The sequence below is a fragment of the Euprymna scolopes genome, chromosome 27 (genome assembly GCF_053919585.1).
Source record: "Euprymna scolopes isolate OS-2025 chromosome 27, ASM5391958v1, whole genome shotgun sequence".
Classification (NCBI taxonomy): Eukaryota; Metazoa; Mollusca; class Cephalopoda; order Sepiida; family Sepiolidae; genus Euprymna; species Euprymna scolopes.
The window spans coordinates 103,029,917-103,039,916 of record NC_136508.1 but is presented as its reverse complement, the minus strand read 5'-3'; the positions used below and the strand labels follow the sequence as shown (position 1 = coordinate 103,039,916).

Here is a 10,000-nt window from a genome sequence, read left to right as displayed (position 1 = left end):
CCTTTGAAGTGTCACCTAGCTTCTTAAATCGTGTACTCTCATTGAGAATATCTAGCATTTTCTGGGTGTAATCACCACACCGGCAGCCTTGTTATTATATAAATAAAATGAACTCATTTTTCCTGTCTCATTTTGACATTAATAGGACTAAAAATCAAAATATTTCATGCAAATATAATATGCACAAACGGCAGAACAATATCTGAGGTGTGTTATAGGCTTATTATTTCTCAAATTCCTCGATAATCTTAGATTTCTATACTTTTTCTGCTGAGAAGTCACAGCCAAAATCGGTTAAGATCAATGGAAGTGGTAAAATATTTTCTCTCTAATAAATTCCTCCTCCCCCTGCCACCACTTAACACCGTTTAGGGATCGTTCACAAGGAACAGTTGAGAAGAGAACACCGGTTTGGCTTCGTAGTTCATTCATGTGAAGTTATTTAAAATCACTAAACTAAGCTGCAGTGCTCTGTGGCGTAGTGGTTAGCGTGCTGGACAATTCACATTATATTTTCACGTTCGCGCCGACCTACCGTAGACGTTTTTTGGTTTTTTTTTCCTAAACAACTGGAATATACTTTTCTTGGTGGCCGAACTGTTAACGTTGCAGATGTTTGATTTTTTTCACACTTTATTTTCCTACTTTTACTCATGACTCCGGGTTTAATCCTTCCTACTTACCTACCATAACATTTTAAAACTCCCCCCCCGTCCCGGAAACAAACACTCGGGCAACGCCGGGTACCCCCGCTAGTATATATATATATATTTACATATATACATGTCATACACTGACAGGCTATATATATATATATATATATATATATATATATATATATATATATATATATATATGCAATACACAGGCTATCTATCTATATATATATATATATATATATATATATACATATATATATATATGTTATGAGAAAAAAGAAAAAACGAATGAAATTATTAAAAAATCAACGTTTCGTCCTTATTTCAGAGGACATTTTCAGGATAATTGAAATAAAAAATAAAAATATAAGAAAAGAAAAAGTCATAGATCGTGCGAAAAAGACAGTTCTTGAATCCTACCCATGTCGGGAATATATGACTTTTTCTTTTCTTACATTTTTATTTTTTATTTCAATTATCCTGAAGATGTCCTCTGAAATAAGGACGAAACGTTGATTTTTTAATAATTTCATTCGGTTTTCTGTATTTTTCTCATAACATAACGTCAACCACCACTGGTATTTTTTCATTCCTTATACACACACATATATATATATATATATATATATATATATATATATATATATATATATATATATATATATATATATATATATGTGTGTGTGTGTGTGTGTGTGTGTGTGTGTCATGCACTGACAGGTTGTTTTGCTGTTAAACAACTCCTGCTAGATAACAACTACATCAGGCCATTATGCAATCTAGGCCGCTCAAATCGTTACGCTATATGCAGCGAATAAAAATCTTTCTAACCTCAAAGCTCAGTTTGTTAAGACTCCAGCGGCAGGTGGTTAGTTCACTCCCATATATTCTAAACCAAGACTGAAACCATTTAAATATCTCCCTCTTTCTCTCTCTCTCTTTCTCTCTCACTCTCTCTCTCTCTGTATATATATATTTACAAGTTAGAAAAACCTTTCATCCAAGGCATAAAAATTGTTAAACAAAATCTTTTTACTATAGGCTTTAAAAATAAAGGTACACAATTCAATCGGAATTCTATTTATCTTCAAAGTACACTTTTATAAATTTTACAAAGTAAGGTAAAAAATTTAATGTAAATTGAATCCAAAAATTACTTTGGATTTATTTTATGTAATGTACATTTTGTAAACAAAATAATTGGAAATTTTATATCTATATCATTAATTGCTAGATGAAAGATAATGTGTTTAAAGTGCATTGTACTTGTGAGGAGCAGATGTGTTAAGTATGTGCTTTATGGGTTTGGGAAGCTTAGAGCATATCGGCTGGGTCTGAATGATAGTCGTTTATTTATATTCAACTAAGTCAAACGATTTAAAATCCTAAAATTTGAAAGGCCAAACCCGAAAGATCTCACGTTGGGATACAAAAACCAATTAATTTGTTATATATGAATGTCTCTCGTGCTCTCTTTTTCTCTCCTTCTTTCTCTCTCTATTCTTCTCTTTCACTCCCTTTTTCTCCCCTTTAATGAATAAATAAATAAATAAATAAATATAATTCTATTGCTTTAAAACAGTTAAAGCTTGGATTCTTGGTTCAACGGATTCAACTAAACAGTTTTAGCTTAATGAGTCTGGTTTCAACTGGTATTTACAAAAATATGATCTGCCAGTGTAAATGTTAAATAAATTATTCATTTTTAATAAAAATGCACTTGTTCGCTATTTTTTTGCAAGCGTTCGATTTCACGGAGCAATAAATACGCAAGATGCGACCCATTCCAGCCGGGTATAGCCGACGACATAGCGACCCGTTGCGTTGAAGTTTCCATGTGCCTATCGTTTTGTATAATATCTAACACCCGGGGAGCTGATTGCGTTTCCAGGACGTTTCTTGACCAAGTAACTCTCCCTGGGACACGATAGTGTCATAAACGTTTTGGAGACAAGTGTTAATATTTTTGTAATATGATTCATGGTTCTCTCAGAAAGTATGAAGCTTAAACTGGTAATCGTGGATATAGTGGAATGTCTTTGTTGATTTGGGGTGGGGATCGAGTGCACGGGCAACACCGGGTACCAACTCGCTAGTTGCAAATGTATTGCATCTTTTCGAAGTACATTTACTCACCATGAAATTGGAATTCATCAAAAAAGATGGTAGATCTAATGAAGCAGACACTAACGGATGCTCTTATGTTCCGTGTGGCATATTCTTCATTAGTTCCGCGCTTCGCGTTAAGAAAAATAATGCTTCGATGTGTCATCAAATAAAACAATACACTGAATGATTCTTCAGCGATAATATTCTTCAAGCTGGAAAACATTGCAAACATATTTCTAATCCTATATGAAATCACATGATCAAAAAAAGTAAATATATGTACGAGGTAGCGTATATAATTTTCTAGACTACAAATTTATCGTCACATTAATTTTTTTTTACATGGAGGTCAACACATATCAAAGCCCGGAAGCCATTCGGATTATTGCGTGCACATTAATCAATGGGATAATATCGTAGTATTCTTTGTTATTAGAGATTTAATAAAATGTCTAACTTAAGGGAGCGGTTCTTCAGGAATTTGTTTATGTTGGACTTGAAGCCACCCAAGTTGTAGTTAGTTGGGCAAAAGGCAAACGGAAGACAGTTCCATAGGCATGCACTTCTAAGAAAGAAACTCTGTTCATGGAATTTACGTTTTGATTTATATATAGTGAACGGAATAAACTATAGTCCTCCTCAAAGTAATCCTCTCCGGCTGCAATGCACATGTTGCATCGTTTCCAACAACGTCTGAAAGGGTCCATGAATTTCCTCTTGTGTGAACGTGTCAAAGGCCTACGTCACAACATCTTTTATCATCTCACGTGTCTAATAACGACAACCGCTTAAGTTTTTGATGAGCTTAGGGAATGACTACAAGTTTGATAGAGGGAGGGTGAGAATCTTTCTTACGGATTTTCTCTTCGAGAAAATCTTCCGCATCTCCAGTTCCTCTCGAATAATTGTGGGTACCATCCCCATGCTTATATCAAACTGTACACTTATTGTCTTTAAAGACACACCAGAGTCTTTATCTATTAAATTATTTAGTTGACCAATCAACTCTTGTGTTCTGCCTTCCTCACTCCTCCCACACCTCTCATAGATTCTCACAGTCTCCCTGTATTACTTGAAGCTCTTCTGCCACTCAAAAATTAATGTCCGATTCGCGGAAGGTAGTAGAAAAGACGTCTGAACCATTTCATACGTTTCTGTGGCATTTTCCCCAGTTTAGAACATGAGATTATTCCATATGATACTTCTAAATTGTCCTTACGTCCAGAGTGCATTTTTGGAATTTACCTACTGTGAGAACCAGGCGTAAGTAAGGTGGGATCCAGTTCCTGCTGTAGTTGTTCATTAGAACCTGGAATCATGACAAATGGCAAGTTATGGCCATAACATGTGTGGCAAAAACATACTGAATTTTTAAGAGTCTACGACATTATTAAATGCCTGTACAATATATATATATATATATATATATATATATATATATATATATATACATGTTAGTGTGTATATATAACTATATATATTCATATATATATATATATATATATATATATATATATATATGTATATATATTCACATATATATGTGTGTGTGTGCGTGTGCACAGTTATTGAATTCTATTTAACCTTTTAATTATACAAACCTGTTTATGCATGAAGCTCGATATAACGACAGAGTATATAAAAATTAAATTAAAACTTCCAAGATGGTTTCATCTTACCTTGCATTTCTGTCCACACGTTAAAATATCCAGTCCTTTACAGCACCAGTTTCTGTTGTAGACCCGTGCTATGGATCACAAATGAAAAAAGAACACAAGTAGTATGAAGTGTATAAATATAATATCGATTTATCATAAACAGGAGCCACTAAAGTGGTATGAGAGGAACGTGTTCGTAGCATGCGGTTAAACATGGTATGAATGTCTCCCATTAGTCTCTGAAACAAGTGGTATTCATAGGACTGGTAGATTCCACATAGTTCTAAAATACGGGTTATTTGTACCCCATAACAATTTCCTAGCTCAGAAACAATCGTATATTTATCATGCAATTAAAAAAAAAAAAAATCCGCCTTAGTCATCAGAAGAATAAAACCCCCTTCACTTAAAAAAAAATATATAAAAAAAGCATATGTGCTTGATTACATTAATCCGAAAAAAAAACGAAGAGTTATTGTAATCGTTCTTAGTGATGTTTATCCGATACGCATGGATACCCAAATTTGCCTGGGATTTTATGCCGATAAATCTGTTTCAACGTACCATACTTTTATTGTAATCGGAATCGGTAATATGGATCATTTTTAATCAAATCGGTTAATTGGCTGCTCTAAGTAAGGATCCTCAGGGAGTATATCTGAAGAAGGCTTCATATGCATCACGGCAGTGAATTATTTCGCTTTATAAGCTACATTGCACTGTAGAGAATTTATTGTTGAATTAGTAAATTATTTAAACTTCTAAGGACTTTCCGTAAAAAAACTAATATATGTATGTATACTAGTAAGGAGACCGGACGTTTTTTGGGATCAACAAGAGCTTCACCCCCCACACACATACACATTTTTTTGTCATCAAGATAAATGAAACCATTCTTCTTTATCAAATCGATTGATTGCTAGCTCTAGTTAGAACACTCTCTGAAGTGTTTTGGGAGGAAGCTTCACACGTGTCTCCGTACAGATGGTGTCCAACACACATTGTCATTTACATTGCACTGTAAAGAATTTACTGTTGATTTATAAAAAGTTATAAGTAAATAATTGCTTCACTTAAAGTTTAAAATGAAAAACAACAAGAAACATGGTTCATTTGTGTTATATACGTTATACTTTGATGTACAATACGTTCCTGCCTCATCGAACCACCAACTGATAACTTTTGAAAAATATTTTCACATAATCATTAGATTATCTATATTTATTTATATGCTAGGCTGTTCTGCTTGTGCATTAAAAAAGTAAAACACTTTTCAAATGCGATGGTTGTGGTTAGCTGATGTAAGACTTTATTCCGAATCAGATTTCCTTGTGTAATCATATGTATTTGGTTATCGAATTCCTTGTGTAACCAAATGTATTTGATTATCGATTTCCTTGTGTAACCATATGTATTTGATTATCGATTTCCTTGTGTAATAATATGTATTTGATTATCGATTTCTTTCTGTAATCATATCTAGGTGATTATCGATTTCCTTGTGTAAGTATATGTATTTGATTATCGATTTCCTTTTGTAATAAAATATATTTGATTATCGATTTCCTTGGGTAATAATAAGTATTTGATTATCGATTTCCTTGTGTAATCATATATATTTGATTATCGATGTCTTTCTTTAATAATATTTATTTCATTATCGATTTCCTCCTGTAATAAAATGTACTTGATTATCGATTTCTTTCTGTAATCAAATGAATTTGATTATCAATTTCCTTGTGTTATCAAATGTATTTGATTGTCGATTTCGTTGTGTAATCATGTGTATTTAATTATGGATTTCCTTGTGTAATCATGTGTATTTCATTATCGATTTCTTTCTTAAATCAGATGTATTTGATTATCATTTTCCTTGTGTAATCATATGTATTTGATTATCGATTTCCTTCTGTAATCAAATGTATTTGATTATCGATTTACTGGTGTAATCATATGTATTTGATTATCGATTTACTTGTGTAATCACATGTACTTGATTATCGATTACCTTCTGTAATCATATGTATTTGATTATCGATTTCCTTGTGTAATAATATGCATCTGATTATCAATTTCCCTGTGTAATAATATGTATTTGATTATCGGTTTACTTGCGTAATTACAGGTATTTGATTATCGATTTCCTTGTGTAATAATATGCATTTGATTATCGATTACCTTGTGTAACATATGAATTTGATTATCGATTTTCTTTGTGTTATCATATGTATTTGATTATCGATTTCATTGTGTTATCATATGTATTTGATTATCGATTTCCTTGTGTTATCTTATGTATTTGATTATCGATTTCATTGTGTTATCATATGTATTTGATTATCGATTTCCTTGTGTTATCTTATGTATTTGATTATTGATTTCCTTGTGTTATCATATGTATTTGATTATCGATTTCCTTGTGTTATCATATGTATTTGATTATCGATTTCCTTGTGTTATCATATGTATTTGATTATGGATTTCCTTGTGTTATCATATGTATTTGATTATCGATTTCCTTGTGTTATCATATGTATTTGATTATCGATTTCCTTGTGTTATCATATGTATTTGATTATCGATTTCCTTGTGTTATCATATGTATATATTATTGATTTCCTTGTGTTATCGTGTGTATTTGATTATTGATTTCCTTGGGTTATCATATCTATTTGATTATCGATTTCCTTGTGTTATCATATGTATTTGATTATCGATTTCCTTGTGTTATCATATGTATTTGATTATCGATTTCCTTGTGTTATCATATGTATTTGATTATCGATTTCCTTGTGTTATCATATGTATTTGATTATCGATTTCCTTGTGTTATCATATGTATTTGATTATCGATTTCCTTGTGTTATCATATGTATATATTATTGATTTCCTTGTGTTATCGTGTGTATTTGATTATTGATTTCCTTGGGTTATCATATCTATTTGATTATCGATTTCCTTGTGTTATCATATGTATTTGATTATCGATTTCCTTGTGTTATCATATGTATTTGATTATCGATTTCCTTGTGTTATCATATGTATTTGATTATTGAGTTCCTTGTGTTATATGTATTAGATTATCGATTTCCTTGTGTTATCATATGCATTTGATTATCGATTTCCTTGTGTTATCATATGTATTTGATTATTGAGTTCCTCGTGTTATATGTATTAGATTATCGATTTCATTGTGTTATCATATGTATTTGATTATCGATTTTCTTGTGTTATCATATGTATTTGATTATCGATTTCCTTGTGTTATCGTATGTATTTGATTATAGATTTCCTTGTGTAGACATATATATTAGATTATCGATTTCCTTGTGTTATAATATGCATTTGATTATCGATTTCCTTGTGTAATGACATGTATTTGATTAACGATTTTCTTTTTGTAATCATATGCATTTGATTATCGATTTCCTTGTGTAATCATATGTATTTATTGTCGATTTGCTTGCGTCATCATATGTATTTGATTATCGATTTAATTCTGTAATCATATTCATTTGATTTTCGATTTCCTCGTGTTATCTTATGTATTTTAGTATCGATTTCCTTGGGTTATCATATGTATTTGATTATCGAATTCCTTGTGTTATCATATGTATTTGATTATTGATTTACAGGGATTATCATATGTATTTGATTATAGATTTCCTTGTGTAATCATATGTATTTTATTATCGATTTCCTTGTGTAATCATATGTATTTGATTATCGATTTGCTTGTGTAATCATATGTATTTGATTATCGATTTCCTTCTGTTATCTTATGTATTTGATTATCGATTTCCTCGTGTTATCATATGTATCTGATTATCGATTTCCTTGTGTAATCATATGTATTTGATTATCGATTTCCTTGTGTCATCATATATATTTGATTATCGATTTTCTTTCTGTTATCACATGTATCTGATTATCGATTTCCTTGTGTAATCATATGTATTTGTATTATCGATTTCCTTGTGTAATCATATGTATTTGATTATCGATTTCCTTGTGTAATAATATGTATGTGATTATCGATTTGCTTGTGTAATCCAATGTATTTGATTATCGATCTCCTTGTGTTATCATATGTATTTGATTATCAATTACTTTCTGTAATCCTATGTATTTGATTATCGATTTCCTCGTGTATTCATATGCATTTGATTATCGATTTCCTTGTGTAATCATATGTATTTGATTATCGATTTCCTTGTGTAATCATATGTATTGTAGTATCGATTTACTTGTGTAATCATATGTATTTGATTATCGATTTACTTGTGTATTCATACGTATTTGATTATAGATTTCCTTGTGTCATCATATGTATTTGATTATCGATTTCCGCCTGTTATCTTATGTATTTGATTATCGATTTCCTCGTGGTATCATATGTATCTGATTATCGATTTCCTTGTGTAATCATATGTATTTGATTATCGATTCCCTTGTGTCATCATATGTATTTGATTATCGATTTCCTTCTGTTATCACATGGATCTGATTATCGATTTCCTTGTGTAATCATATGTATTATTATTATCGATTACCTTGTGTTATCATATGTATTTGATTATCGATTTCCTTTTGTTATCATATGTATTTGATTATCGATTACTTTCTGTGATCATGTGTATTTCATTATCGATTTCCTTGTGTTATCTTATGTATTTGATTATCGATTGCCTTGAGTAATCATATGTATTTGATTATTGATTTCCTTCTGTTATCATATGTGTTCGATTTTCGATTTCCTTCTGTAATCATATTTGATTATCGATTTCCTTTTGTAAGCACATGTATTTGATTATCGATTTCCTTCTGTTAAACGTATTTTATTATCGATTTCCTTCTTTAATCATAGATTTGACATCGATTTCCTTCTGTAATCATATGTATTTGATTTTCGATTTTGATTCTCTAAAAAATGCGTATGAAATTTCAAGAAATTTGGCCCAGCCGTCTTTCACTTCATTAGAACGAACACACACATACAAAAAGTGTATTTTATATAAAATACACACGCACACACACTCATACACACACATTCACACACACTCACATCCATATATTAATACGCTTTTAAAAAATAATCAATTAATACGTCCAAATTATAAAGAGGGCGAATTTCTAAGAAGAAATGGATCTCCATGGTAGAGACGGTTATATTGTTTAAAATCAACAGAAAAACTACGTAAATAGAAAAACGATAAAAGCTAAACAGTAAATTGTCTATGACATCATAGCGTGATGGATTAAAACGTGGGACTGAAATACATAAGGTCCGGCTTTCGAGTTCTAACAACAGTCAAGCTACGCTGAAGAGGAGTAGGTCTACGAAACACGAGTGTCCGTAGATTACTGTTTTTAAAAATGATAAATAAAGAAATAAAAAATACATCTTATCCCTGAGTGTCTTCCGGGCCTTAATAAGCCGTGATCACTGTGTAAAAAAAACCCTTAATATCGTTTAAAATTCAACAAGAAAAACTACGTAAACAGATAAACGATAAAAAAAAACTAAAAAGTAAATTGCGTATGATATCATAGCGTAATGGCTTAGGGCGCTAG

At 31.1% G+C, this 10,000-nt stretch overlaps 1 long non-coding RNA gene across 1 annotated transcript in view; it reads right to left on the bottom strand.

Moving 5' to 3' along the window:
• Positions 1–10,000, bottom strand: part of LOC145248750 (uncharacterized) — a 749,979-nt gene that overhangs the window by 268,433 nt on the left and 471,546 nt on the right. The window contains exon 5 of the long non-coding RNA XR_013863393.1: positions 4,448–4,515. This is a non-coding gene — a long non-coding RNA (uncharacterized LOC145248750). The remainder of the gene's footprint in view (positions 1–4,447; positions 4,516–10,000) is intronic.